This window comes from Phaethon lepturus, unplaced genomic scaffold (genome assembly GCF_000687285.1).
Source record: "Phaethon lepturus isolate BGI_N335 unplaced genomic scaffold, ASM68728v1 scaffold12225, whole genome shotgun sequence".
Classification (NCBI taxonomy): Eukaryota; Metazoa; Chordata; class Aves; order Phaethontiformes; family Phaethontidae; genus Phaethon; species Phaethon lepturus.
In genome coordinates this window covers 148,243-155,019 of record NW_010542734.1, presented here as the reverse complement: position 1 = coordinate 155,019, position 6,777 = coordinate 148,243, and the positions used below count along the sequence as shown (strand labels likewise).

At 41.3% G+C, this 6,777-nt stretch overlaps 1 protein-coding gene across 1 annotated transcript in view; it reads left to right on the top strand.

Moving 5' to 3' along the window:
• Positions 1–6,777, top strand: part of SKI (SKI proto-oncogene) — a 116,172-nt gene that overhangs the window by 2,182 nt on the left and 107,213 nt on the right. The gene's annotated exons all lie outside the window — the stretch shown is intronic.

The window sequence follows — 6,777 nt, the reverse complement described above, 5'->3', positions numbered from 1 at the left end:
CCCCCCCCCCCCCCAATATAAGGTTAAAGCGAAATCTTACCTACTGAGTTTTACACTGCAGGTTTGTTGTTTGGGTTCTGCCTCATCTGCCAGAGATTTCTGAACTTTTCTCTGGTTTTATGTGTCTGGAGTGGAAGGGCCATGAGGCAAGCCTCAAAAAAAGAGAAGCAACATTTAAAGTCCATTGAGAATGGTCAGTGAAATTCTTAATTAACTTACCAAATACCTGTTTAAAGGTCAGACACATACTCAGACTTAAATAGAGCTTTTATTTATAAAAAACGCAAGAAAAATACCCAAACAAAACTAGGGTTTTTAAAATATTCCGCACAAACAATGCAGCAATTGCTACAGCTAGCCTAAGAGGCCTAGTTAACTCACTCGATTGGCCTCCGCGTTTTTTGATGAGGGAGTAGGGTCTCACTCGTTCAAGTTCCAGTTTCTTTCCTGGTCTTGTGCTTAGCCCCCGTTTCAATCCTTGTCCTCACCCCTCCTTTTCCTCCTGCTTGAGTGTCAGAACCGCTGTGACAAAGCTAGGCTGTAATGAGCCACATTATCTCCGTGGTTGGAGGTGGATGTGTTTTTAATGGCTTGTCTATTCTCCGTCAGTCATGTGCTAAGATGGAATGGTGGGATAGATGTATATGAATGTCTGAGAGGAGAATAGGGCTCTGAAAGTGGAGGCATTTCTCATGTTGGGAAATGAATTTTCTAGGGCATGCTTCGTTTGGGAAGCAAAATTAAAAAACCTCCATGTTCTTGCTCCAGGAAGGTACTATGTCCCTAGCTTGGTCATTTCCAGAGTTTTAAACTGAATGTTACTGGAGGCGTGCTTTCCTTTTCTTACAAGGCTTTTATAGCATTCTGTTCAATTGTATGATTTATCCAACACCTCAGGGGAGATTGCAGGTGGAGAACAAGAAAAGACCACTACATCTCGGCTTTGCCAGGCTTTTTTGATGACCTTTTAATAGGTCCCAGTTCAGAACATGGCAAGCACTCTTCCCCCACCCTCCAAAACATGCATGCAGTGCCACACTTCTTGCAGAGTGCATTCAAGATACCCAATAGTGGACGCCAAAAATTATGTAAGGACATCATGGCCATCTATTTGTCAGAAAATTATGCCAAAATTCTGTCGTCATAAAATGTTAAGTCTCCTGCATAAGTTCATTTGGGAGGTGGCAAAGAATTTGATGGGGAAGAACAGAGTGGTAAGTGTGTGCTCAGACAATGTGGTAGAGAAAAAAAGAACACTTTATCATGCATCCTATGCAGAACTGGGCTTAAGTTTCAAGGCGTTTGAGCTGTCTTCAGGGCTTTTCTCGTAATGTGGTGCAGTCTTGAGGAGACCCTGCAGTGCTGGCAAAGTTTTGTATGCTTATCCTTCCTTTTTCTGAAGTCTTTTTCCATTGGGCTTAGCCAACGGATATCATATGCTAAGGTCATTTGTGTTGTAGCAGTGTGTGCAGATAATTACAGAGAGATTTAATCAGGCTCTAAGATTGGTAGACTGTGGCCAGGGGCGAGTAACATTGGAGTAAAGTTTAGATGCGTAGTAAGGAAATGAAAGGATGGTCCCATGTCTGTGTCTGTGTGTTTGTATTAATTACTGTCAGTCTGTGGGTTTTGTGTGTCTGTTGGGCTCCCTGTCTGTCTGTCTCTGTGGATGAAAGGCATATGTGTCTTTGTGGTGGTCTTCCTTTTTGATGTAGATCTCTGCATTGCTTTGTTCTATTTTACACAGAGGTGTTTGTGTGTGTTGTGTGCCATAATCTGCTGTGTCAGATACTCGGTCTTCTACTTTCAAGAGTGGGCTTTTTATCAGTTTCCCAATTTACTTATTTATGCGTGTGCGTGTACCCATTGCTTTGTGTGTTGTGTTTTCCCTGGGGCTTTGTTAGTAGGTTGGTAGCGTGGGATGCATATGACCATTTTTATGGCTGTTTAAGCAGCAGTGAGTTTTTTTGACCCTTTTGTGTGTCTTCATGAGGTTTATGTGATGAAGTATGTAGTTTTCTGCCAGCACAGCTCTACCTTTTAAGGGTCTGAGTTAAATGGAGGAGCTAGGTTGGCACAAGCCCCCATTGCAGATTCAGCATACTGGCAAAACTGCCTTTTTTTCTTGTTTCTTACCCCCGCCCCTTCCCTTTTTTCCTTTGTGTGGTTTTAAAGCATTGCTACAAGGCATAGCTTTACCTAGATACTTCATTCCCAACACATATTTCTATATGCATCAAGTATCCTTGTGCATACCGAACTGTCTATATTGAGAGGTGGATACATACATGCAGATATATTGTTTCTTAGTCAGCCTGGTTGGCTGAACAAGTTGCGTGTTGCCTGGTTTTGCCATTCGCAGAAGAAGCTTCCGTCTAGATCTGTATGAAGGCAGCAAAGGGTCCTTATCAAAAACAGGAGGGAGTTGTGACAGTTGGAGCCCCAACTAGAGCAGGAACCATAGAGGCCTCATCCACTTTCTCTACCCTCTTCTAAAATTTTGCTTTTTATATCCTCCCTGCTCATCCCTGGATGAGTGAGTGACCCATAAGCTTTTTTACCTTCCTGCTGCTTTCCAAAGCTCGCTGTTTTCTTGAGCCATATGATAACTTCTCCATTTTCCTTTGTATCCTTCACTGGGTTTTCCACCTTCTCACATGCTCATGCAGGGTTTTTATCTGCTTTGTTTTCTCTCTGGTTTTTCAGAGTCTCCATGTAACAACATGGCTTTTACTTGAGTGAGTGTCCTGTTTCCCTACCTGCCTCTCATTTCATCCACCATTACTGGCATAGAGCACGACTATTACATTCTGGGGTATTTCTAGAAATTTAAAATGTGAATAATCTGACAGGGTTGCAAAACAGGGTCCTAGAAATCTATCATTGGTGCCAAAGCCTTTTTGTTGAGCTCAGAAGCTGGTGCATGTTGAGTGTTCACTTGCTGGTATAGATACGGCCTTGGTGTGTCTGACGCGCTCTCTCCACTTCTGTGTGACGGACAGCGCTCTGCTTTCTTAATATCAGTATGCCCTCACTATGATTGAATTAGTTAAAAAATCAGGCCTGAAGGCTTTGTTGGTTGCTATTTCCAATAAAGGAGGGCGGGTTCGACCCTGTCTCTCTTGACCTCCTTTTTTTCCCCCTTTTTAAATACTGAGCTGAGCAACGTTTTACAGTGCTTTTGTATTTCCTACCTGTGTGCCAGACATCCGTACTTTTAGCAAAACTGTATGTGATCAGACACTAAGAGAATAAGAGAGCTTTCCTTGCACACGTGTGAACACACCCACACATGCTAGCACTGCAGTGTTCCCACGGTTCAAGTCCCAGCAGCACTTCTATGAAGTAGCTGGAAGCTAGAAGCAACATTCTGGGTACTGACACACAAATGAGCACATAAGGCCTCCCACTTTATTTCACAATGCCTACCAACCCAGTGCTGCCACAACATGCAGCTTTCTCAGCTGGAGTAAGGTTTAGCCGGGTCAAGTGTGCAGCCAAATCAAAGAACAAAAATTGCTGAAAGTGAAATAGTGCAGTACTGACTGAGTTGAAGGGTAGCTGTGGACTTTTAGGTGCTGCACTGTGCTGTGCTTTATGGCCACCTGAAATGCTGCAGTAGTAGAGCTAGAATGTGTATCTTTCTGTATGCTGAAGTCCTGCCTCCTGGCAGTAGCAATCCTTATTTGTTAAATAGTATATATCCTATGGTAGGTATAGCAGAGAGATTCTGATTTTATTCACAGGCAGTGGTGTTCAGACTGCTGGATGGATTGATTCTTTTTGGTACAAACTGACTTGATAAATACTGTTGGAAAATTTTGCCTAAGAACTGAGGGTTCAGTTGTTTTTCCAAGGAGCAATGAAGTAATTTGTTCTCTTACCTGATGTTCAAGAATTATATTAGAGAGCCTCCAGTAAAAATTTTGAAGTCCCTAAAACAAAAATGTTGAAGTCTTGAGGCAGTAGTTCAGTTCAGAATCCTTTTACAGCTTAAAAGTTGAACTTCAAAAATGATACCATGCTTAAAACAAAATGCGGTGTACCTGAGATGTCAGTGTTTAAGCAGACATCAGCATTTTTTTCCCAAGCATGCAAACAGTTTTACAGATGTTGTAGATCGAGAACAAAGAAGCAGGTACGTGCATGTGTGTTAGACAAAGAATATGCTGCAAATAATGATCTAATGATGTTGAGTCAACTGTGGCTCTCTGTTGCCCCAGAATAGTTCCCAAGTTCCTGAATTCAGTCCTCTTGAATTAGGGAGGGAATTACATGCAGTCTCTTCTTTTGAAAATCACTGCGTAAAATATTTAAGCATTTGCCTCTCCCTTCATTGTCTGAGCTGTCTCACTTGCTTCTCCATTTCTGTGGTTTCAGGCTTGGGCGTATGTTCTGCCCAAACAGTAGCATGCTTTGAAGATGCATGTTTATTTTTTGGATGCGTTAGGAGCCGAACACCTGGTGTCTCTGCCAGGATATGAACATGGTTATCACTAGCTTGAGCTGAGTGACCAATGAGGCTGTGTTTTCACTTGCTGAGAGGTGCGTTTAGATCAGTGTTGTAAAAGCATCTGGAGGCGTCTGTGTGAGGCTGCTCAGAGCATGTCTAGACAACACAGCGGTTAAAATTCTGGCAGCTGCTTGTACCTTATCTACACCTTGCTTGATTTTTCAATGCTGCTACAACAGGGGGAACTTTGGGGCTACACCTAGGTGGTTGAGCCCGAGCAAGAGTTGGCTATCTAAAGAGATGCATTGTACATTCCTATTGAAAATTCATGTTATTTTTATCTATTAGCAAAGTTGTTTTGCCAAAGTTAAGGGGTTTGAATGGTACTGACTAGAGTAAGGAGTGGGCTGGCTGGCTGTTACTGGTGATAACTGATGATTGGGACTCACATTGCTGGCTTAGCTGGCCAGACTGCTTTGCCATCATACAAAGACTTGTATCTCAATGTGTACAGAACTTAGACACAGAAAATTTTTTAATTCTTGCATTTTGTTTATGTTTTTTTAAAGCGAACTTTGAACTTGACACTGTAGCTCTTATTTAGAGGGAACTGTCATGGAACAGTTAACGCTAAATCCAACGGGGTTCTTGGAAAGAAATTAGAGCTTGGACAAAAGTAACTTGGATTGGTTGTAGAGAATCTATTGATAGAATACTGTCAATTACTAGGCTAATCTATTTTAGCTGAGTGGCCATAGAGCACTTAATTCCAATTGATCTTCACATACAGCAAGCATTACTTTAAAATGTAGCATTATAGTGTGTTTTTGTTTTAAATTTGTCAGTTGTAGTATGTGTGTTAATGATGTATTTTATTAGATAACATCTAATTCGTTTGTGTATTTTCTGAATCTGGGTAATATACACTAATAAATCTGCACCACTTTTTTTAATGCTATTCCACTCTCTCAGTCTCTAATACAGTCAGTATGTGTTCCTGGAAAATAATTACAGGAAGCAAGTTTGCTCTGAAAAGATGTGCTCTGGTCCCTTACATTCCTCATTTACACTTTGTGCAGTCTTGAATGTCTTTTACATTTCATTGTCAGCGTAGAGATTCAAACTCAGCTTATTACTAAAATCACCCGTTCCCTTATCTTCTGGAACATACAAGGTTAATTTGAAGGTTTGGGGCTTTGGGGCTAGTTCTGCAGTTCTCACTCAAGCGATCAGCCAGCAGAGTAATTGGAACAAGTTCACCCACAAACCACAGCAGACTTGTATGTGTATCAGACTTCTTCCTGTGTGTTGACTGGCAGTACTTGCCGTCACAGAATAGAGGGACAGGTTCCAAACCAGAATATACCAGCGTTGAGACAAAGTAGCTTTACTAAGTTTGTGGCCTTAACTTGGCATTTACAGGACTGTGCCAAAGCTGAGAGCAGAACCTGTAGTTCTGCTACTGCAGTATTTTCCTTTGCTCATTAACGAGGTTTTGGTTTCATAGGTGTTTGATGGTGCTCTGATCCTGACAGATCTTACTGAGTGGGGCAATAGTTCCTGCAACTGGGAGCTGGCTTCAGACTGCAAGGATTTTGTCTGCTGGTCATTACATGCAAGGTTGGGTTTTAAAGTTGCGGTAGATATCCAACATGGTGGGATTTTTTTGTTCCTATATTTAGGATTTGTCGATATTTTTTTTTTAATTTTTTACTGTTGAGGAAATGTATCTAAAACTGGGATAAGGGCCAGTCTTTTTTTCTGATGCAAATTCAAGGACCATAAACTTGGCCTCGAAATTGTATCAGGTGCAATTCTGTGAATGTGCCTGTTTTGTTGGTATTGGGTAAGCCTGCTTGGCTGATAGAGATTGGCCCCTCTGCACTGAGCTAATTATTTTGCTTTAACTTTTGGTTGGATGAGGTAACAAAAACACTGATACAAATTCAAGCTCTGATCCTGCCAGTGTTTCATGGACGGAGCTCTTCTGGAAGCCAATGGGAATTCCCATGTGTGGAACTCTTATCATTGGCTCCATCTATGGTTTGGTTGCTATCACATAAAATTGGTCTGGAGATAAACAGCAAAGGAGCTAATCAATAACTTGGTTTCTGGCTTTGTTTATTGATTTATGTACAGTTACCTTTGCACATGCTTTGTAGAAAATGTGACTTTTATGTTTGGTTTTCTGGTTTGTTTGTTTGGGGTTTTTTTGTTTTTAAATTGAAGTTGTTTCTGTTTTGGTATGAGAATCAGTTGCACTGGAAGCAGGAGAATTTCTTAGGCTTTAAGAATTAAAAGACAGCAGCACCATGAACTAAATA